This window comes from Lissotriton vulgaris, unplaced genomic scaffold (genome assembly GCF_964263255.1).
Source record: "Lissotriton vulgaris unplaced genomic scaffold, aLisVul1.2 SCAFFOLD_353, whole genome shotgun sequence".
Lineage (NCBI taxonomy): Eukaryota > Metazoa > Chordata > Amphibia > Caudata > Salamandridae > Lissotriton > Lissotriton vulgaris.
In genome coordinates, this window is record NW_028244383.1 from 1,266,555 (window position 1) to 1,291,132 (window position 24,578).

At 42.2% G+C, this 24,578-nt stretch overlaps 1 long non-coding RNA gene across 1 annotated transcript in view; it reads left to right on the forward strand.

The window, feature by feature from the left end:
* LOC147667580 (uncharacterized) overlaps positions 1-22,473 on the forward strand; it is a 79,790-nt gene extending 57,317 nt beyond the window's left edge. Inside the window, exons 3-4 of the long non-coding RNA XR_015304164.1 lie at positions 20,777-20,895; positions 21,827-22,473. This is a non-coding gene — a long non-coding RNA (uncharacterized LOC147667580). The remainder of the gene's footprint in view (positions 1-20,776; positions 20,896-21,826) is intronic.
* The last annotated feature ends 2,105 nt before the right edge of the window (positions 22,474-24,578 follow it).

Genomic DNA, 24,578 nt, shown 5'->3' on the forward strand with positions numbered 1-24,578 from the left:
CGTTCTTGTTTGCACCCCCATCACCAATATAGAAATACTCTTTTTACTGACTATGTGATCACAAAGATACACCTGCAGAGGAAGGAACATGGAAAAAGCAAACTTCTTGAACAAGTTAAAGCATAAATGTCAAGCTATGAGCTTTAGGCCCACAGTTATACTAATGTACTTCAAAACACACTCTGAACATACAACTATATGAATTAATACAAACCAGAATAAACATAACCATTAATTAGAGGATCATGTTAATAAACTAACTGCATTCTCAATATAAACAATGTAGCTTGGAAATCATATACACAGGTATAAACGAAAACTGCAAATGTTTACATTTATAATCAATATTAAAACACATACATGCTTTAGAGTCCCTAGTGAATGCATTGCATTAAATGCATTTTAGCACATCTCTTTACAATCTATCTTTATGGAATCTATAATAAACACATTTCAATAGTAAAGCACACAGAGTATAAAACATTAGATACATTTACCTATTGAATTTCTATGATGTAAAGGGGAGGAATCAAAATTTGCTCCTCCAATCCCTCCTCTGATGGCGAATCTAGCATCACAATCAGAGAATGTACTTATTAGATGACCCAATCACAACCTAGTGATCTTCATTTTCCATCTAGATTCTACCAAACATTTCCTGTAATCATAATGTTTACACTGACCCCTCTCAATTTCTACATCCGCTCTCTTCCTTTCATTTCAGTCTCTGTCTTGTCTTGATAGTTATATCCCATATAGATTACCATTAACCCACTAACAGTATTGCACAAGAGGCGATTATCTCTAAAGGTTATAAGATGTGTACGAAAGGGGGGGCCTCTAGTTGGCAAGGGCTTGCACCTTTGTCCAAAGAAAGACCCTTCTTCCTAGTCAGGATAAGGGAATTACACTCCTAAAATAACCCCTGCTCACCCCCTTGGTAGCTTAGCACGAGCAGTCAGGCTTTTCTTGGAGGCAGTGTGTAAAGCATTTGCACATAACCAACAGTAATACAGTTTAAGCAGTACAAAAGGACACGAGAAAAGAAAAATAGATAATTACCTGCTGGCGGTTACCAGTAGGTAGTTATAGTTAGGACCAAGTTTACTTAGGAACAGCATTTCTAGGTCTCGCCTAGCGTTGAAGCACGAATGTGCTGCCATCGCTTTGCGAGGCATGCAGTATACACTTTAGCGTGGAAGCTCCGTTTAAGCTTTGCCCACTCTCCGCCCATCTTTTGGATTTGCTTAAATCATAAATGCTGCCTTCTGATTCTTCTTTGGCTTATTAGTCCTTCCTCCTGACGGCCATGTTCTGATTTGTATCCTTCCATGGCTACCAGCCCCATTACTTTAAAAACAATTTGTTTGCTGTGCCTCACCCCCTTCCCTTTCGCGGTCCATGACTTCAGAGACCACCTGCACCCACCCCGCACTCCCATTCCTGCCTTTTTGCCCGCCCACACTCCTGTTTTAAATGCCAAAGGGCTCGTGTAAATGCGAGTTCTATTGCATTGCAAAGGCTTGTTTTTAAAGTAGTGCCCCAAAATTGACGCAGCAGTTGCCTGGTTGTGATTGGCAGCACAGATTACTTCTGCCTCACTCTAGCCTCCCTGGAGCCCACACCTTTCTTTAAATATGCATTTTCCAGGTGCTGCCCTTAATAACATTTTATTTGCGCGATGCCGTACATAGTACGCATGCGAGCTGTAGGAAGGTGGATACCTGACTATGGTTACCCCAGATTTTTTGCCTTGTGTTTAGCCGGTTTTTGACTTAGTTGGCCTGGGATCCTGCTAATCGGGGCCCCAAGCTACCTGCTCTCTCTATAAAATGGACTCCATGTACCTTAGGTACATACCTAATTGGATATTGGGTCACCCGTGTGAGTCCCTGTATTGTGTACCATAGGTGCGCAGGGCATAGTTGCACCCAAGGCCTACCAGGGGCTGCAGCATATCTTTTGCCACCCCTGGCTGGCCATTGAAACTGACACAACTGGCTGATCACTCAGCTGGGGCAAGGCCGTGTAATCACCCCTTGCTTAGATATAGTATACCTATATCTAACCTTATATCTAGACACATATACACCTATAAGTCACTCCTGTGGCAGGCCTTAACAATCCTGAAGGCAGAGTGCTTGGATTTACGTGAGATGAGGCTCTAGCATGAGCTGAGCCTGTCTGCGGCTTTCGGAACCATGTCCTTATAGCTGTTCTAGGATATAGCCATACCATATACTCTTAACTGCATTATGAACCTTGCAGTTAAATGCTAACTTTGGTTTGGCTTTATCAAAACATGTCGTGTAAGGTGTCATACACTTTGGAATACTACCCCCTCGCCAGTTCTGGTGACCGGGGTAGCATTCCACCCTTCTAGAGGGAGAAGACATGTTGTTCCTACTAATCCCAGCGCCTTGAGACCCTACGGGTATGTAGCGCGCTTTATAAATGTCACTGATTGATTGATTGATCCCGGTTAAAGTTAACCAGAGCCTCAGCATTATAAAATGGATGCTGCTGCCACAGACACAAGTCTGACCTCCTACTGCTGGGAGTCATTCCAGCGAGGGTGGCTTGGACAATAGGTTTCCTGTCTTGGAAGGTGCGAGCACCACCCCAGACAGGCTATAGTGTAGTGGGGCAGGGTGGGCTGAATGAAATGAGACTTCCTGGGGCACACAAGGTGTCCCATGCATAGACCAGTTCAAACCGGTGCTGGGGCACTCCAGCCCCAGCTCTGGCGTGAAACTGGACAAAGGGAAAGGGGTGGACCTAGCAGGTAATCCAGCCCCTAAATTTGGTATATAGGTAGGAGCTGAGTCCCAAGACTTTAGATTTATCCTGACTGAAACTCTGAAACAAAACTCTGGACCTTCGACGATCTACTTTTCAATCTTGGAAAGCCAGCGAATTGCGTTCCGTGCAACTTCTGAGGCACCCTCTAAGTTGTGCATTGGGTATTGAGAAGCCCCAGCCCCGAGCACCAACTGCACCGAAGATCATCCCTCCACACTCCACGAGTTCTGGGTGGGGCCCTTCTGCATTTTCCTGCTCGACGAATCTGTCCGGTCACTAGTCCATTGGCTAGTGGCCTCTGTGACGACGAAACCTTTGATTTACAATGCTGGTCCGGTTGCTCCAGACTGGCCCTTGCTCCTTTGAAAAGGAGCAGCCCATCAGACCTTGCTGGTCTGATTAAGAAGCCATCTTTGATTCCTGCGTGGGTTGCCTTTTCCAAGGCTTGTTGACTCCAATCCAGAAGCCGACAATGCCGACAGCGAGAGCCTTCGAGGGACAGTCCATATCCAGCGCCTGGTTGTCGTCGACACCTCCTGAATGTTTGTTTCTGGAAATTCTAAATATTTTTCATATATATCTATGCCAAGGTGTATTGAAGAAAGAGTTGATTTACAAGTGCCTGAATGGATTATTTAGTAGGTCCATGACTGACTGTATAAGTGAGTGATTGTCTTACTGAATGCATGGGTTAGTGACTAAACTGTGTGAAAGTCTGTATTTGTCTCTCAGTTGGTGTGTAAGCTGCTGCATGGGTTGGTGAGTAGCTACATGAATGTCTTTATAGATTATTGATTTGTTGTCTGAATATCTGAATGAGTGCCTGAGTGTCTATGTGGGTGGGTGGGAGGGTGTGTGACTCTGTGCATAGATGTCTGAGTGGGTGATTCACTGGTTGTATCGATTCAAAAGTGCATCTGGGAAGGGCTGTAGGGGTAAGTTAGTGTGTGTATGGGTGTGTTGGTGAGCGAATGAATGTATCAGTGGTATATGTGTGAGTAACGACATATGTTATATGTGAGTGTTTGAATATATAAATGACTATTTGTGGGAGTAAGGTATTTGAAGAGTGTGTGTATAAATGAGTGTCTGTTTGTATCAGTGACTGTATAAGACAGTAAGTATGTGTTAGTATCTGCACAAATAAGTGATGTGGTGTGTGTATAAATAACGGAGTTGTTGTGTAGAACTGTATACATGAGTACATTTTTATGTGATTGATTCTTTTCATGACTGACTAGGTGTGTGAGTAACTCTATGGATAAGTTTAGGAGTGTTACTGTATGTATAAATGTATGAGTGCATATTATAGTACTGGATGTGTGTATAGACCTAGGAAATCGTCGGTGGTATGAAGTATCTGGCATTGTTGTGTGTATGTTTTCAAAAATAGTAGTCTGTATTTTAGAGTGGGTGTATCAAAGTTTATATTAGAGCATCAGTATGTGCATCAGATCATTACGTTGATGATGTCATCAGTTATGTCATTAGTGATGTTATTTGAGATGTCATCAGTGATGTCCCTGACCATGTCATGAGTGATGTAATATGTGACGTCATCACCAGTAAAATGTAAATGTAAATGTATTTATATAGCGCAAATCACCGACTCGGTATCTAAGCGCTTGCTTAGGGAACCCGTCCTGGTATTCCCCTGTGAGATAACCCCGGCAGGGTATCCACAAGGTGAAAGCCAGGCATCCCGCCGCGAGGGGCCGTAGTGGAGATTAAGCAAGCTATTGCCCAGAGTCGCAGAGTGTGACCCCGTGATTCGAGTAGGCACCGGAGCGAGAATTGTCGAGTCCGTGGAATTTTGAGCCCAAGACCCGCCGAGGCGGGGAATCGAACCCTGGTCCACGGCCGATCTCAGCTTCCGGGTCTGCCGCCTCTAACCACTGAGCCACACTTCTCCACCAGTGCATTGCGGGTGCGCAAGTTATAGTTAGCTCAACTAACTATAACTGGCAATTTCTCTGGTTTTATATGAGTCAAATGTCCAACTAACTATAACGTCATCGAAACCTATGTTTTTTTCAGTAAATTTCTAAAGTTTTTAAATGCTAATTCCTAACTATAACATTTGTAAAACCTATGTTTTTTTTCAGTAAATATTTTTATATACAAGAGAAAAAACAAGAAGAATCCACAATATAGTAATTAAAATCTACAGTTTTCAAAATATGCTTTAAAAACAGTTCCTTGAGGTCGATAGCTCTGTCTGGAGCTATAACGGCATTGTGAGCAAACAAATCCAAACAGTTCAGGCTGGTTGTGGCATCACAGACCAGCTACGGTGTCGGGAAGACACTCAAACAGTACCTGTTAGAGATGCAGGGCGCCGAGGCCCTTGAAGTCACTCGCGTTGCAGGTCGAGCTTCTTTCAGTTGGGATCAGGAGCGCTGGCAGATGAGGGCGGTGCATCGTGTAACTTTATGAGCGGGAGCGGTGCACTCGAACCACGGTGTTGATTACAGGGTAGCAGAGAGGTCAGCATGGGTAGAATGGTGACGGTGCCTAGCAGGCACCATCACCAAGTAACAATGCTGGCTGCAGACAGCCTTTCCATGGTGGGGAAACCGCCATGGAAAGGCTGGAAAGGATTGGATTTGGGGGCCCGTTGCCCGTGGTGTCTGCCACGTAATGCAGGCAAATACATGACATATCTATTTAGCGCTGCAGCAGGTACTGCAGCCAGCAGCACCTGTCATAATGTTAAATGGCCTAGATGCGACCACCATGTTGGCGGTCGCATCGTAATACTTCGTGCAGGACATCCGCCTTACAGGCGGGCGATCCCAGTAACCTCAACAACGGCGGGCAGACTCGAGTCCTCCCACCATCGTAATGACCCACTCTGTCCTACAGAAATCTTAATAAATCCTTCCTCTTGGCTGACCAATTCAACTAACACGAAGGGACTATGGACTTGCTCACGCTACCCTGATATGAACGTCTTTAAATAATATATACAACCATTCCGAATTGTGCAGTGTCTGTTGTTATGTAAGTTGTAAATATATTCATAATCAGAGCACTGCGTAGTTTGCCTTACGATCGCTAGTGTCATATTGAGTTGCTGTATGAATTGGTCTAATGCATTTTTGATAGAAACTAAGTTTGTCCTGTGCTTTCTTTTCTAAATTTATGTTGATTTAAAATAAGTTCAAATAAATTTGAACCCAATTTTGAGTCCTTCTAACGTATGCGCGAGATTTTCATTTTGAATGAGCCCTGGGACAGCGGTCCTTGATGCAGGGTTAACTCACTAAGCTACATTACAAGGACTTTAACTTGTGACTTACGGGTAACGCAGGGATCCCTGGAACAATAAACAGTAACCAACTGAGCTAGCTACATAAAAGGCAAATCTGTGACCTGCATTTTGTTTGCTGTGACTTCGAGTAGGCTTATTGACCCTCTGTGCTATTTGATGGTGAGTTGAACCTTTGATTAGCATGCACAAAGATGTTTCCAGCAAATGTAATAACCACCTGAGTTTCTAAAGTGCCACTGTGTGTTGGACCTCGTGGGTACACAAAGATATCTGTACCAGATGACATTTATAAATGCAGGCTGCCGTGGCCAGTTAAGTACCCAAGGGAGTAACTATCACATTTGCCTTGGTCTCATATACTTTGGTGCAGAGTTAAAAAAAATGTGTAACTACAGACTTAGCTCTTTGTGACACTGCCCACTTTCTACAGGAATTCTTTAGCCCCGGTGTTTCCTGATTATTAAAACTGGTATTGACCTTTTCAGAAGCCACTTATAAAATATGTTTGTCTCCACAAAAGTACGCCTTGTGCACCATTAGTGCTCAAGGCTGGTATTTTGTAAAAAACATCGGCATCACAAACGTTCAACATTTTCCCAACAGTCAATTTACTGTCCCCACCCAGCCAATGAAGAGTCCCGCCCTGCACCCAGGCTTGGAAGGTTCCGGAGTCCGAAGCACTAGGGGCAAATAACTCCATTCTAACCTTCACTGTCAGGGTTGGTAGCAATATAAATATTATAAATTACAAATTCATCTATACACATAAAATAATAACATACGTACAAATTAAATAATTATGCAAAACAAATAAAAAAAAATTAAATACTACATTAACTAAAAGAATACAAAAAAGATTAAATAACAGAGGGAATAAAATACTATTACATCCAAAAAAAAACAACAGTAAGGAAAATGTTGGATAGCGTAGGGGTAAAAATTACTATTGCAACTCCAGAGAGTGCAACAGTAGGGAAAGTGTTGGATAGCGTAGGGGTAAAAATTACTATGTCCACTCCAGAGAGTGCAACAGTAGAGAAAGTGCTAGATAGAATAGGGCTAAAAATTACTATTCCAACTCGAGAGAGTGCAACAGTAGGGAAAGCGTTGGATAGCTTAGGGGTAAAAATTACTATTCCATCTCCAGAGAGTGCAACAGTAGGGAAAGCGTTGGATAGCGTAGGGGTAAAAATTACTATTCCAACTCCAGAGAGTGCAACAGTAGGGAAAGTGTTGGATAGCGTAGAAGTTAAAAATAACATTCTTATAAATACATTTATATTTAAAAATATTTAATACGGTAATTATTAAATAAATCTAAACTATTTACAAATAGCAAAAAATAATGATTAAAAACATAATTACCAATAAATAATTAATATCAAATAAATTAATTATTAAAACACAACAATAAATTTAATAACAACTTAATTACATATCAATTACTTTACACACTATTCCTCTATAAACGCACAACAAACGCCAATAGTAAAATAATACACTTAACATAATTACCAATTAATCAATTAATGCAAATGAATTACCAATTAATAAAAATGAATTACCAATTAATAATTAATTAACAATAATATTTATAATTAAGGAAAATAAATTAATACTCAATTACATTTAGATTACTTCCCACCCTATTCCCCTATAAGCCTATAACCTGCTACAGAACATAATTATCAATTAATCAAATAATTAAAATGTATTCCCACGTAATAAAAATGAATTACCAATTTAATACAATTAATTTATAATTCCTAAAAATGAATAATTAATTTAGTATATTTAAATTACTTCCCACTCTATTCCCCTATAAACCCACAACCCGCTACCGTACCAAAATACAAAATGTACTTAAATTACATAAAAAAAATACATATTAAATACATAATAATATATATAAAAATCATATAAAAATCGATATTAGTAACATCGATAATACTAACATCGATATTAGTAACATCGATATTATTTACATCGATATTAACAACATCGATATTACTTACCTTCGATATTCTGTCCCTTCGATATTAAAACATTTGAGATTACCTATCTTCTATATTCTGTCCCTTCGATATTAAAACATCGATATTATTGTAGTTTGATATTAAAAAATCAATATTTTGTCTGCCTACCAATTGCTGCATCCATTTTGCAAGCTACTTTAACACCCCACTATAAGTGCTAAGTATATGGTACCAGTGGTAGCCAGGGGATGGATGTAAAAGAGGTCACCAGGGCTGTAGAACCATTTGTGCCACACTGAGAGACCCAAGTAAAAGAAACGTCTACAGGGCTGCCATTGTGGCATGCACAAGCAGCTACCCTGCTCAAGATCGACCCTGCACACACCACGCATGGCAGGGTCACCTCACTGCCCTTAATATAAGCAAGTCACCCCTAAGGTACCCATGGCCTGTAAATGCGCCACTAACTTGGTGATAGTTTCAGCAGTAAACAGCAATAAAAATATTGCCGCTAACTAGCGTTAGCGATAGTTATCGCCATCCCTTGTACATATGCCCCCCAATTTCTAACATTGATAATAAGTGTTGAGGAATGGTCTTGTGTTTGTGCAGTCCCACACTGCACTCTGCCGTACACTACCAATCCACATCTTAAGACCATTGTTAGTTTTTTCTCATTTTTTATCTCAATTGGTCATTTCTCTAGAGTCAATCCTTGTTTCACATTCATCAACTTGGGAATCGTTTGTTGTTGTTGCCCCGTGAGACATTCTCCAAATGGAAATGGATCTCATCTGTGTCATCTTACACTTTGAAGGCATTGAGGAGGTTCTGCAAAAAGTTGGAGCTGCCTGTGAAGAAAGAGTCCACTAGTCTGTACCTACAGCTTGCCCTAAATGCATTTGAGTTCAACAGTCGGGCAAAGGGAGAGAAACATGTGGTATATACAAGAAACCAAATGGGCGCTGTCCGGAGAGGTTATAACAAGTGTGAGAGGTGGGAAATCAACCGGTTGAGACGATAAATCGGGAAAAAAATATAATAGAAAACTGAGAGTTATTTGAAGCAAAAATGTGTCCATGTATGTGTTGGCGCCTCATTTGGCCAATTCCACTGTCGAGCACTGTCAGGAATCGTGGAACAGATCACCCAATTTCAAGAGTCTATTCTTGAGTAGTGTTTTCTTCTTCTTCGTGAGTGTTTCTAAAGTCGGGGGTGTTGCCGGGTTATCAGCCAGCGGTATATGTGGGGAGTATAGAGATATGTAGTTCAGGTACTTCCAAAATTTAGCCTATGCCCAGCATGTAGTGGGGACCGTTTGAATCTCTGTGGGGCCGCGAGGGAGGCCCTGGGGTAATAGTGTCAATAGTAAGTGCAGGTAAATCTGTGATCCGTCAAGTTTAAGATACTGTAGTCGAGCATCTGGGTGGTACTAATATTATGTAAAGTGGGTTTGGGCAACCAAGTAGTAAAGAAAAAAATCTGGGATACCGAAACCACCACTTTCAAATGGCATGGTTAGTGGAGCTCAGTTCACTCTCAGTTGTTTACCCGCCCAAACTAGTTATATCAAAAGCGACCAGAGTGTATTAGAAAAGGCCATTTTTAAAGACAGGGGGATATTAAAAAAAGGTACAGAACACGCGACCATCTTAATCATAGCAATTTATCCTGCAATAGAAAGCAGGAGTTTCATCTATTTAAGAATTTACGATTCGAGTTGGACAATTGCAGGTTCATAGTTCAACCAGATCACCTCAAAGGCGTTGCTGTGTAGATAAACACACAGATACTTGGGAGATTCAGTGCACCACCACAGAGTGAATTCCAGATCACATGGAAGAGTACCCGGGTCAAGGCAAATATTTTAGATTTGGTCCAGTTACGAGCACTTCAAATCGGACTTCCTCCCGTAAAAGAGGGGGCACATTCTCCTCAGGACAGCGCACAAATGAACATCAACCCCCAGATGCATCAAGGGAGATTCTGTGAATTCTAAATTGTGAAAAATACCGATTCGCAATTTATAATTCACAGAATGGGATGCATCAAGAAAAGCAAATAAAAAAAGTGAATCGCAGTTGCCGCAATTGACGATTGCGATTTTTGCTAAATCGCACAAAAATCGCAGAATCGCCCATTTCCCATGTTGAAATTGCGATCTCGCAATTACTGAAATCGCAAATTGCGATCTCGCTGATTGCAAGATCGCAAAAAAGGGAAGTCGCATTTCGAGCACAATGATGACATCACAACCAGGAAGTAGGCAGTTCCCTCACTCATTCAGAACACAGAGCCTGAGAATGGAAGAAGCACAGCCCAGAGCTCCACAAGACACATCCTGCAGCACCACAACCGGACACACACACCAAAACAGAATGTCCCAGGAAGCAGCAGGAAGCAGTGCACCTGGCAGAAAGCGCAAAATACAATTTTCTGAACAGGAGTTGGAGTTCCTCATCGAGGGTGTAAGCAGGGACCATGACAGGCTGTTTGGCAAGAAATCCCGGAAGGTGCCTGAAGCCGACAAGAGGCGCATTTGGCAGCGCATCTGGTCCATGGTGAACTCTGTTGGAGTGACCCAGCGCTCCATTGATGAGCTGAAAAAGAGGTGGTACGACCTCAGAGGTTGTGCCAAAGAACGCATTGCTGAGAGGCTGGGGGAGCAACATGCCACCGGAGGAGGAGACCCCACAGTTGCATCCAACAATCCACTTGAAGACCTGGTGGAGGATACACTCAACCCTGCAGCCTGCATGGGGGTCACCCGGCTGGACACCTCCCGACACACCCAACCATTCCAAGGTAAGTGCCATGCAACTGCGACCCCGTCCCCTAACAATGCCCATGCCTCCAGAGCTAGCCATTTGCTAACCCCAGTAATGCAGGCCATGTACACCTGAAATGCCATATTGCATTGTGGGACCTGTAGTGTGACAATATTTCCCAGATAGCCCCACACAGCCAGACCTGTCAAGTGAAACATATCCCTAGAGCCAGTTTGGGAATGCAAGCCTGCATGCATGTTGCAATATCCCATGTGCAAGATACATATCATTAATCATGCACCCATTTACATCACAGGTGCCTCAGAACAACCCAGCACAGACAGCGAGGCACTCCAGATTGAGGAGAACCCTGAGGACACCAAGGGAGAGGGCCATCCTGCCCCACGACCTGGACCATCACAATCACCAGCACCAGTACACCAGTACCACCACCTCCCCATGTGGACAGGGCCACTCCTGCAGCCACAGGAGGACAGCAATCACCCCATGTGATACCCATGGCAGTGGTACAGGCCACACCACCACCCAGGAGGCAGACACGGCGCACAGCCACTGTGCGTTCGCAGTCCAGCGGACTGATGAGGCAGCAGCCCAACGTGTCAACACGCGCTAGCAGGGGGGTTCATGTCTGAGATTCTGGGCTGGGCATAGAACGCCGGATGCTTGCTGTCCACCAAAAGCAGGCACGGCACATGGCAGCCATGCAGCTGCAGCTTAATAAGACAGCGCGCAACGTGACCCAGCTCACGGAAAGCGTGCAGGTGCTGACGGCTGCAGTCAGGGAGAACAGCCAGATCATGGTGTCACAGCAGGACATCACCCGCCGCTGCCACCGCCAGCTGCTGACCCGCCTGTCAGCATATACCAGATCCAACCATCTGATTGGTAATCCGACCTCCCAACTTTCGCGCCGGTCCCTGGCGATGCAAATTCAGATGGTTCAATGCTGCCAGGACTTCACCAGGGCCCTGGAACAGGTCACAACAGATGTCCAGAATCAGCAGGCATGTGGCCATGGCCAAGCATGGGGGGGGGGTGATGCCAGTGAGGGCACATCAAGTCTCAGCAGCCTGTCTGTGCTGGTGGTAACCATACGCCGCCGCGGCACCAGGCCCAGTGCAGCATCACAGGCCGATACTGGTGAGGAGGAGGTGGAGAGGCGACCGGGTGTGTCCGGCAGGAGGCGCCAGTGATTCTATGTACTCTAGCAGCAGTTAGAAAAAGTTGAGAGAGACCCCTTGAAGACCAGGGGAATAGGTTACTGCTAAACAGTAGAATCAACAATTTCCCTTGGCTAGATTTGATGAGAACTTAAGCCCAAATACTGATCTTGGACACAAGACTCAACTAGGTGAAAGTACAAACAAAAACAATTTTCTGTATAAAACTATATAGTATTTTATTAAAACAATCTTATGGTCAATTTAAAAAACACATACACAAAATATAAAAATAGAGTTTGAAAACTCTTTACACAACTCATAAAAACATCACCACATATTTGTACTATAATTCACACACAACACTTATGTAGACAGCATTAATACAAAAGTACATTGGAAGGAAACCTGCTCTAATTTATACAGTATGAGAACGAGGAATGGGGGAGAGAAGGGAAACAAACACAGACATTAACGATTTGTCATACAGTATTGCACATTAAGTCCCACATGTAACTCAAACCCAGACTTGACTTATTTTCATTGTTCTTGGGGCGAGTTCGGTTGTTTAATTGTGCACAGATATGCGTCGACGCGTTTCGATGGACTCATTAGATGTATGCCATCTTTATCTGTTCTCTCCTATATTGGCACTGGATGGTTGCCTTTACATGGAAATCCTGTTGGTAGATATATTTGGATCAATGCATGGCAGGTAATTGCTACTGTCATTATTCAGTACACCTTATTCATCATACTACTCTTTGGGCGTTCACCGTTGTTATACATTTTGGAATTTTAAGGTTTTAAAACATTTATCAGCCCATCCACATTTTTCTAGCAGTGTTGCAATGTATGTACACACACTTGGGTTGAGGCATTACTGTTACTCTAAAATTCCAGTCCTACCAATATGTGGGCTTCTGTTCTTAATTGTCCCTCATTCCTGTTACTCACCCCATTGATCCAAATATATCTACCAACAGGATTTCCATGTAAAGGCAACCATCCAGTGCCAATATAGGAGAGAACAGATAAAGATGGCATACATCTAATGAGTCCATCGAAACGCGTCAACGCATATCTGTGCACAATTAAACAACCGAACTCGCCCCAAGAACAATGAAAATAAGTCAAGTCTTGGTTTGAGTTAAATGTGGGACTTAATGTGCAATACTGTATGACAAATCGTTAATGTCTGTGTTTGTTTCCCTTCTCTCCCCCATTCCTCGTTCTCATACTGTATAAATTAGAGCAGGTTTCCTTCCAATGTACTTTTGTATTAATGCTGTCTACATAAGTGTTGTGTGTGAATTATAGTACAAATATGTGGTGATGTTTTTATGAGTTGTGTAAAGAGTTTTCAAACTCTATTTTTATATTTTGTGTATGTGTTTTTTAAATTGACAATAAGATTGTTTTAATAAAATACTATATAGTTTTATACAGAAAGTTGTTTATGTTTGTACTTTCACCTAGTTCAGTCTTGTGTCCAAGATCAGTATTTGTGATTAAGTTTCATCAAATCTAGCCAAGGGAAATTGTTGATTCTACTCTCTAGCAGCAGTGCCATGCTGTTAAGACAAGCACGCCTGCTTCGCTCTCATGGGGCTGTATGAGGAAATACAGTTGTCATGTATTGTGAAATCAGAATAGAAAGACATATTATTGTGAAAATAACAATAAGAATTTATTTCAAACGTGAATCCGACTCATGTCATTATTACATTTGGCATGCATGAGTGCAGTGTTGTGTGAGGGTATGGGTGCACTAGAAATAGTTCATTGTGATTTGGTTGCGGCACCTGTGTCCTTCTGCAGGATTCTCCCCGCGTGCATGATGCACATGTGCAGGTGGGCGGTTGTCCCCCTCCGACTCACTGCCAGAGATCTCCACAGGTATCCTCCGCTTGGTAGCAATATTGTGGAGTATGGCACATACGGCCACAATGCGGCAGCAGACCTCAGGCTGGTATTTGAGGGCCCCACCAGTCTTATGTAGGATGCGGAATCGGCTCTTTAACAGCCCAAATGTCCGTTTAATGCAATTTCTAGTTCCTGTGGTGTGGCAGGGTTGAGGTATGGGGTGAGGAGGTACTCACGGAGGCCGTAGGCGCTGTCACCTGAATAGAAGGAGCAGAGGGTCAGTGCCTGTTTTGCGCAGCTACATGGTCTCGACGTACTGTATGTGGGCATGTGTACTTACCTAGGAGGTGTCCTTCACCATAGTCACCCCTTGCCAAGCAGGTGTGTATGCCACAGTGCCGGAAGATGAAGGAATCATGCGTGCTCCCCGGGTATTTGGCCACTATGTCAGTGATGATTGTCTTTGCATTGCAGACCATCTGGATGTTCAGTGAGTGGTAGGACTTGTGGTTCCGGTACATGTACTCTGTCTCAGCGGGTGGGCAAATGTGGATGTGGGTACAGTGAATGCATCCAATTACATGGGGAAAATGCGCAATGTTGTAGAAGGCAAGCTTTGTTTGATTTAAGTCCTGTTGGGTGGTTGGGAAGGTTATGTAGTGGTGTATCTGGGTCAGCATGGCATCCAGGAAACACCATAGGCAGCGAGACAGAGTGCTCTGGGAGATCCCCCCTGCATATGCGACTATCCTCTGGAAGCTTCCGGAGGCCAGGAGGTGCAGGCAGCACAGGACCTGGACATGGGTGGGCACGGCATTGGCCCTCCTTGTTGGGTGCTGCATCAGGGGGTCAAGGTCTCTGATGAGCTTGTGAATCATTGCCCCATTTAGCCGGTATTTGGAGTATGTCTCCTCTTCAGTCTGGCCCAGGAGTGATATCAGCTGCCGGAAGATGCGCTCCTAAATCCTGCGTTGGTTGCGGGCTGCGCGCTGGAGCCTCAGCCGCCTTGCCACGATGTATAGACCTGGCATTGTGAATGTACTCATGCTACTACTGTGTCACCTTAGGTGTGTTTGTTTTGCTCCGCCCATTGTTCCTTTTTGAAATGTTTCCCCCCCCCCCCCCCCCCCCCCCAATTGAACTTCATGGTTACCACCTGGTTTGACTCCTTCAATTGTGACTCGCTTTTTTGCGATTTTGTTTTTTTTCGCAATTTGCGATGTTTGATGAATTCTATTAGCGATTTATTTGCGAATTCGCAAATTAATTTGCAGAATTAGTGGAAAATCACTATTACAGATTCGATGAGGGGGGTCCACATTGATTCTGCGAATTTCTGTTTGCGAATTCGCAAATTGGTGGGTTTTTGCTTCATGAATTGCGGAAGCTGAAATTGCAATCGCAATTGCTGTTTCAAAGCTATTGCGATTGCAATTTCGGTGGATGAATCTATGCCCAAGTCATCTGCATAAAAGGATGCAATGGGTATTAGGGGCGAGAGCAGACACCCCTGCCTGGTGCCCAGAGTCAAGCGAAATTGCGGTGTGATCAGTCCATTTATATTGATTTGAGCAACAGGAATGGAATATAATAAGCAAACTAAGTTTAAAAAGCAAATAGGGATTCCCAGTTTTTGCATAACTGCGTTTATAAAGGGGAATTCTAAAGAATTGAAGGACTTTTTGGCATCTAGCATCATCACGACTGCCGGCAAGGTAGACTCCATTTGATTTATTACTGAAAAAATTGTGTGTACATCCAGTGTCGTAGATGAACCTGGTTAAAAACCAGCCTGAAAAGGGCATTGCGTGGTGTCAACGAGAAATGCCAATCGAATAGCCAGTATTTTGGCAAGAATTTTTTTATCATGTTTAATACTGAGAGTAGCCTTTAGGATTGGGATTTCAGAGGAGACTTGCCTGGTTTAAGCAGTAATGTAATAATTGTCTCATGCATTGTTGGCGAGAGGGAACCACTCTCTAATGCTTCGTCATACACTCATATGTGAATAGTTGAAGGTAAAAAAGGACTTCCGGATGACAGAGACCAATAACTGCAGTGAATTCAACACAAGCTCCGTGGCTAAAGAAACAGATTTGTATGGCTTGGAGCTTCTTTGCAGAAGTACATATTTTTCAGTGGAACCATAGTGATAAGAAGCTCATTAGAATTCAGCATGCCATGCCTGCTACAAGAATTATACCACCCAAAAAAGCGTTCACACAATGCAAGACAGCAACCACCTGCTGCACTGCATGAAGGGAGTGGGCAGGAAAGTGCCATATTTCACATTATACAACATTCCTAAAGTCTGCCTGTCCTTGCACACAAAGTGCTGCCTTGCACCATGGTGCAAGTTTGACCTGCATTGTAAGCAGGATTGTTTTTGTGCAGGAAGGGACATTTTCTTCCACAAAACATAATCTTCTGATGATGTTTCCTCTTTCTAAGTATGCTCCAAAATAAAACTAATAAAGAAGGAGGAAGAAACATGGAGATATAAAGTTATTTATCCTTGCTATCCCTCTCCAGGGGGCACTCAACATTTTGACGCAATCTGTGATTTCACAGAGATCCATGGGTGGATGTGTGGGAATAGCCCCGCTCCACCCAAAGAACTGCTCCCTGGGGCACAATAATGCAAGGCAGTGTTCCTCCACATTCACCAAGCCACAATGAGGCACACAAGGTGCAAATGTAACATGGCAACTATCATTCTAGGTTATGGATTGCACTTTCAGCCAATTGCGTTGCACAAGGGCAACAAAAAACTATGATGAATAGGCCACATTATCCTAATGTAGAAATCTGGACTTCACAGATTTACCAAAGAAACCATACAAAAATTATATAAATGTAAAATTAAAATGTTTCCTGATTAGAGTTTTAACTACAAATTCACCAACTTAATTCGACCTTTCTTGTTCCTCTCCAACTTAAGTGAAACATTTCGTGATAAAGTGTGATGCCATGCCCCGCTGAGAAACTGTGGTTTCCATTTTGTACTTAACCTTGAGGTCCATTTTGGTGAGCAATTAAGTTTGCTTATGTCCTGGTGCACCTTAGAATAATATTGCCACTAAATTGTACTTAAGCTTTTGAAGTTTCATTCCTCTGATTCTCCTTATTTGATTTTGGTCATTTTGTTGACATTTTCCTTTTAAATATGTACTTATTTTTTTAAAATTCTATTTGGGTTTCACATTGTTTGGTATTTTAACTTTATTACTGTTTCAGTACTGCACAAATAATGTATGCATGTCCCTAGATGTACCCTGTCTGTTCTGTGTCATTGCTACCAGGGGTTTGAGCTCATGTTAATCATGGTGACTCCTCCAGTACACCCTGGCAGTTGGTATTATTATTCCTAACAGAGGGCGACTGCCCACCCCAGTTAATAATACACTTTCTTACAAAGGACCTGAGAGCATAAGGGCATCCCAGAATCCTCTGCAGTGTTATATAAAAATATGCATATTTGGACTGTGGTGGTGCACGGGGACTAGGAGCACTGCAGGCACATTGTTTTTGTGTTCAGGGCAACACAGGGGCAGCAGCAGCACCCTCCCCTCCCAAAAATCCAGAAGCAATGTTAATTTGAAATTGAAAAGAGCACTTTAAGTCTTCCAGGTCATTGGATTCCTGATCTGGGGAGCATTTATTTTGATCATTTTATGGTAGAAAAGAGAATATAAATATTTTCATCTTTATTTGCTTTCTGATTCTCCACTATTACCAATGTGTACCACAGGTGGGTAAGACTTCTTTACATAAGGTGCCTCTTTTTCTGCAAGGAAGTTTTTTTTTTTTTGTTATAGGTCAACATCAGACCTAGTAAATATCTTTTTATATCCCCAATCATGATAAAGAGCTTTAAAGTGGGTTTTAAATGCGTATTTCTCGGAGCAGCTTCAAAATGTTAAAGCCTAATCAGCTAACGGTAGACCCAGACTTCCACAATATACTTGAGATACTGGGCCTGATTCACAGAACCAACTTAAGGCAAAATCCTAAACTTACTACTTTTGGCATTCACAGAACGTACTTACTACTTTTGGTATTATTATAATGCACTTGCTACTTTTGGTATTCACAGAATGGATTTACGACTACTAACTTTGCGTCAGCCACCGGATGGAATCTCCACCTTCGGGCCGGAATCTCCACCTCTGGGCCCGAACATCCGCCACTGGGCCAAAATCTCCAGCCCGAGTGTGGACGTAGTGTAGTCTTAAATTCATTCTGTGAATACCAAAAGTAGTAAGTGCATTCTGTGAATACCAAAAGTAGTAAGTATGTTCTGTGAATACATAAGTAGTACGTTTAGGATTTTGTCTTAAGTTAATTCTGTGAATAGGGCCCACAGTCCTGAACTTCACTTTGGTCCAACTTGTCCACTATTGATTTTCACAGTCATGGCAGCCATGGCATCTGCCTTGGTTCTATGTCACTGAGGGTTCCATCAGAGGTTTAGTATATACGACTCCTGTGGGCATTTCATTCATAGCATTGATGTTTCATCCTGTCTTTGACATTAAATGTTCTATATAGGTGTATTTACCATTATTCCTTTTACAGCACCTCTCCCATCAAACACACAACCAACAGCTATCTATAAAATACGCAGACTCATAGTAGCTGCAGCAGTGTAAACTAAAGTTTAATCATTTTTTCAATTTAAATTATAAAGCAGGTCTCCATTTTTATGCTATGGGTTCTGCTACCGCATAAAGCTGACCAATTTCAGGATTACAGAACATTTTACAATTGCGGATATAAGCACATTAATCTGCATTCTTCTTTTTCCACATCATCAACACAACGTGGTAGATATTTTCCATAGTCTGATATTCAAAGAGGTGTTCACTTCTAAGGCCAAGAAATAGAAGCAAGGCAGGAATGGCTGGGAGCACCTGGTAAGGTCTCACTGACAGAAGATGATTGGATAGTTGGGACTCTCCAGTGAGTGGTCACTGAGGGCCTTCAATGTAGAAAGGAAGAAGGATGAACTCAAGGTCGGGCCCCAGTGGCTGATCCAAAATTTCCATCTGCATCTCAAATGGGATGTGACACCTTGTCTCTCTGGTTCAGGCACAGATGTGTTAATAATTAAACAGCCCTAGCTAAGGGGATCTCGATTGTTAAACATCTTTATGGTTCAAATAATGAGCCACTACCTTTTTCCGCCTTGGCTCAACAACATTCTTTAACTAATTTGGATTTTTATACTTTTCTCAAAATCAAAGTAGCACTTGCTAAGGTGCGTCTTCATCCTACTTCTCCTACGATTAATCTCTTTCAAATATGGACTAAATCTGGTCACGTAGCCTCCAAAATCTATACATTTTTATCATCTGTTTCATTACCTACGCATACGGTTGCTCAACAAAAATCGTTGCACCATTTTGATCATGGAGTTACGGATCATATTTCTTCAGACACCTGGCAGCTGATTGGTAAACTTTCTCTTCGCAATAAAATCGCCCCATCGTTAATGCAATCTAAATTTTTTTCCGCCAACCTTCTTCATTGGACTCCTGTTCGTTTACACTCGCTCAATCTCAAAGAAGATAACTTATGTTGGAGCTGTGGCTTATTGACGGGTGATTTTCCGCATATGTTTTTTGAATGCTCCCTCCTCCAACCATTTTGGGACCTCATTCATAAACACCTCATGCTCATCTTTGGTATTAAGTTCCAACTCTCTTTTCCATTAATTCTATTAGGTCCATTAGCTGCCCCTGTTCCTCTCCCCTTGGATCCCATGGAATTACAGTTGTTGGATCTCCTATTGACTATTGCAGTGAAAGTCATTCTTATGGAATGGAAATCCTTTTCCTCTGTTTCTTATCATACTTGGTGGGCTTGGGTTTCCTTTTTACGAAGTGCTCACACTTCGGTCGATCATGCTCACCTCTCTCCATCTATTTCTAGTGGGGTTTGGGATGCTTTGGATAACTACATGGATTTGTCATCAAAGGGGTTGGTTGACCAATATCCTTTCGATTTGTCTGGTTGAATGGCGTCTTGTTTGTCGGGTTAGTCCGTTGGAAATCCTTCTCTCCTTCCTTCTTCTCTTCCTTTCCTGTCTTCTCTCCTTTTCCATCTTTTCCCTCTTTCTCTCTTTCTTTCTTCTTTCTTTTTTCTTTCCCTCCCTTACCCTGATTATACCAGCTGATAGTGATACTCTTGATTGTAGATTCTGTCTAAGATACTTACTTCCCCTTAACTAATTCATTTTTCTGTTTTTGGCAGGCTACTTTTGTTTAGGGATGCATTTCCTATGATTTATTTTTGAATTTCAGCCTCTGATTGCTTTTTATCTGGTATCAATTGTATCACTTTTATTTGTATTCTGTATCTTCTTTTGCTTCTTTATGAAATAAAATTCTTTGAAATGAATATTTAAACAGCCCTTGGTGGTGGAAAGGAAGTGGTACAACTGAAGGAGTCATACATTCAAAGTCAGCCAGGGTTTGAGCATGCAGCAGTGTGTTACACTCTTTGTGTATCGCATCTCATCACAGGGACTTGATATGCAATATGCATTTATATATATATTGGCAGGATATACATTGACTGTATGATAATATTTTGAGTGATGTTATTTACAATAGAGAGGTGACACTCGATTTCAGTTTCCTCCATGGGTACAGATGAAGTCATTATTAGTAGCTTATCTGGAGGAGCACCTTCTCTGATCATGAGCCAATGTATATGGGTGTTTGAAGGGCCTGGGCTTAGATCACTCAATGTATGATGCAGATGAAACCCTCTCATACACCCAGGAACCAAAGATGGCAAAATATGGAGGTGGGTGGTCAGTAAACAGACCAAACAGTACTAAGCACATTGCCCATGTGTATGCCCAGGGAGGCTGGCATGAGTTCATCTGCTTCTTTCTTACAGTGTTACACTTCACAAGCCCAGACTCTGCAAGTCAGGTACTTGTAACAACTACTGACAACGACCAAGCTGGGGCATTACTGCGTCAAGGTGTGACGAATGGTCTCCCAGCTTCTTGGCAGGTGAGCACTGTAAATCATAAGCGTGGGGTTGTGTTTCAACAATGCAGAATAATTGACAGAAATCTTGAGAAGCGCATCCCATCGAAATATACTGTTTCACAGCTTCACCTGTAGAAAAAACAAACAGACAATTATCACTCATTAGTAATGCTGTTACATTAATTATTTCTCTATTTAGGAAAGAATCCCAGTTCCAAGGTATCCAAAACCGGAGATTAGCATTTAATAGACTTTGCTAACTGTTAAAGGCAACCTAGACAAGATTTTAGGGAAATCACCCAGATCATTTTATGGAGATTATCTAAGGAACCTAGGGGCATGTTATCAAGAAAGCTAAATACATTCTCGCCGCTTTTATCGGCAGGAAACTGCTGATAAAGTGGCGATAATGGGCTTGATAATATGCTATATGGAATTCCAATCGAAACCCATGTTAGATATGAAGACATCTAACATGGGCTTTGATTGGAATTCCATATAGCATATTATCAAGCCCATTATCGCCGCTTTATCAGCAGTTTCCTGCCGATAAAAGCGGCGATAATGTATCGAGCTTTCCTGATAATATGCCCCCTTCTTATTTTTGTACTGCTTTTTAGAATACTTGTTCAACCTTTTCTTGTACTATAAATGTTGGGCACTTTACATGTTTATTCAACTGATTAACAATGCCCAGAAATGCTCAGTTATTTTTCTGCAAATGTTGTAATGATCTGTACCACATTCATAACAGAAAATAGTGTTTTGTTATTTTAATTTTATATCTCTATATGCAACCTCTCCTGGTGCACATGAATAATCTGGCATAATACTCAAAATACCACTTCACCTTGGTGATCAGTCCATCGGTGTGAGTTCACCAAGAAAATGCATCCTTGTGCTTCCAGTGTTGTAAAGTGAGCATAAATATGATCCCTCTTTCTTTCTGCAGGGGATACAGCAGCAACAATGCACTCCTGTGGTTCCAACAGGAGATCTGGAGGAGACTGACTGCACTATACCACCCTAGACCACTTCCACAGCATGCCCTATATTTATGGATTATTTAGTAGATCCCATCCTCAACAATATCTGACACACACACACATGCCCTGCTTGTAGGTATTGTTTCTTTTCTTGGTACTGTTGCCGGATGTCTGTTGTGTTTGTCACCAGTGGTGAATTACAGACCCTGCCATGATGACTATGTAGCTCGTTGTGCTTACATAGAGCACAGGACACAACAAGAGTGACCCACTGTTGTTAGGCAAGCTGGATTATAACCATCCTGATCCTCTGCCTTTTACTGCATTCCATGGCATCTCATTATTTCAGAGGGTATTGTTCTTGTGTGATGTGTCTCCTTAGGATATATTGTATGATGGACATGTAATCACACCCAAAACGTAAGAATTGCAGGGACTGAATGTATTACATTGTTTGCCTACTACTTCTGCATCGTCTCATCTCTTCCACAATTAGGCAGGACGATTAAAATGATATGAACAGCAATCCTTTGAATTATTATTGATTAGGTGGGACAGAGCGGTGCATCTGAACCAGGCTTGCTTGAATCCAGTGGCAGATCTGGCCCAGGGAAGGCATGGCTTGGCAGTTCGGGCTGGACTGTTCCCATGAGGCACAGGGTCAGACTGATTTGCCTATGGCCATGTCTGAACTGGGGTGGCAGAGTGGGCTAAAGAACGATGATGGATTAAACCCAGATCTGTTGACTGGGTGTCAGTGTTTGATTGATTCAGATGCTCCGTCCATCACCACCCCCTTTTGTACCGCTTTTGTTTGCCCTTAGTTGGCAGGGTATGCTCAGACGTGAGTCCTGTGCTCACTTTGCCACTGGATTCAAGCAAGCCTGGCTGAAGACGGCTGTAATGCCAGAAACCGGTCCTAGGAAGCTTGTTTCCGGTCCAGGGAAGGCATGGCTTGGCAGTTCGGCGGGACTGTTCCCATGAAGCACAGGGTCAGACTGATTTGCATATGGCCATGTCTGAACTGGGGTGGCAGAGTGGTCTAAAGAACGGTGATAGATTAAACCCAGATCTGTTGACTGGGTGTGAGTGTTTGATTGGTTCAGATTCTCCGTCCATCACCACCCCCTTTTGTACCGCTTCATGCAGACAACAGCAGTAGTGGTAGTGAGAATGAATCTGATTGCCATTGCGGACAAGTTGTTTCGCAAATATCAGATCATCGTAAGAAAGGCCCTTTGGATATAATAGAAGTGGAAGGAGAGTTTACCAAAGTTTTGTTTGATTCAGGGGCACAAATTACCATAATTCCCGAGACAATTCTTAATAAGTAAACTTGTTAACACTATAAAACTACTCAAAGCCGTTATAACGCCATTTGGTCTGGTGTCTGCGGCATCTGTATTTCAGAGAGCCTTGGAAAATGTTTTAAAAAGAGGTCACGGGGTAAAAATGTATCAAGATGAAGTGTTAATTTATGAAAGAAATGATTAGGAACATGATTTGATACTCAGGGAAGTCTTCAGTAAGTTTAAGGAATACAATTCAACTGTAAGGATTGATAAATGAAATTTCAAAAAGTCATCTGTAGATTATCCGGGACACCCAATTACAGGTCAAGGTGTTCAGCCTAAAGCTGCACTTGTAAATACCATTCAGGACCTAGCTTCACCATCCACAAGGAGGAACTAAGTACGTTTCTTGGAATGTCAGAATATATAACAAATTCATGAAGAACTTTGCAGGGATAAGTGTGAACATGCGGAAATTGTGATGCAAGGGTGTCAATTTTGTATGGTCGGATGAGTGTGAAAAGGAATTGTTGACAGTTAAGAAAATGCTCAAGAACACTCCCAAGTTAAAAGGTTGATCCCACTTAAAGAACCATCCTTATTACTGATGCCAGCATGAAAGGTTTGGGTGGTGTGTTGCAATAAAAGGACGGTGATTGAGAATGTCATTTTGTTCTTATCACGTGGGCTCAGAGGTTCAGAACTAATATATTCTGTAATTGAAAGAGAAGCTCTAGTTCTTCATTGGGTCAAAAAAAAGCTCATGAACTTGCTGTGGGGTGTGAAATTTGAGTTACGGATGGATCATAAGCAACTGTGTCAAGTATTTAACAAAAAACATATTGACGCAATCTCTGGAAGGATTTCCAAATGGATTGTAGCTCTTCAGGGTTACAATTTTAAAGTTGAGTATTTACATGGTGCTAGGAATAGTGTTGCTGATGCCTTGTCAAGATTAGTGGTACAAAGTGATGATAAAGGTGAAGCTGAGGAAGATTATATCGATGAATGGGTATGTACCATTGAGGTTGGTGGAATAAAGGGAAATAAATGGCGAGAAGAATGTGCAAAAGATAAGGAATTTCTTGAGTTAACCTGTTTACTCAAAAATGGATAGGTCAAGAAGGTTAAAGGGAACTGTGAAAAATATTGATTTGTAAGGATGAATTAGCTGAGAGTGAAGGCCTTATTTTTAGGGGAACCAGATTAATTCCACCAACTTTACTTTGTGAATAACTTCTTGAGATGGCACATGAAGGTCATCTTGGGATGGCTAAGACTAAGGAAAGATTAAGACTTACTTATTCGTGGCCAGGAATGGGCTTGCAGGTAGAGCGCCTAGTGAGGTATTGCATACTTTGTTGCATGAGGGAAAAGTGTCAGAAACCTAGGGTCCAACCCATGATAATTAAGGAAAGGCCAAATA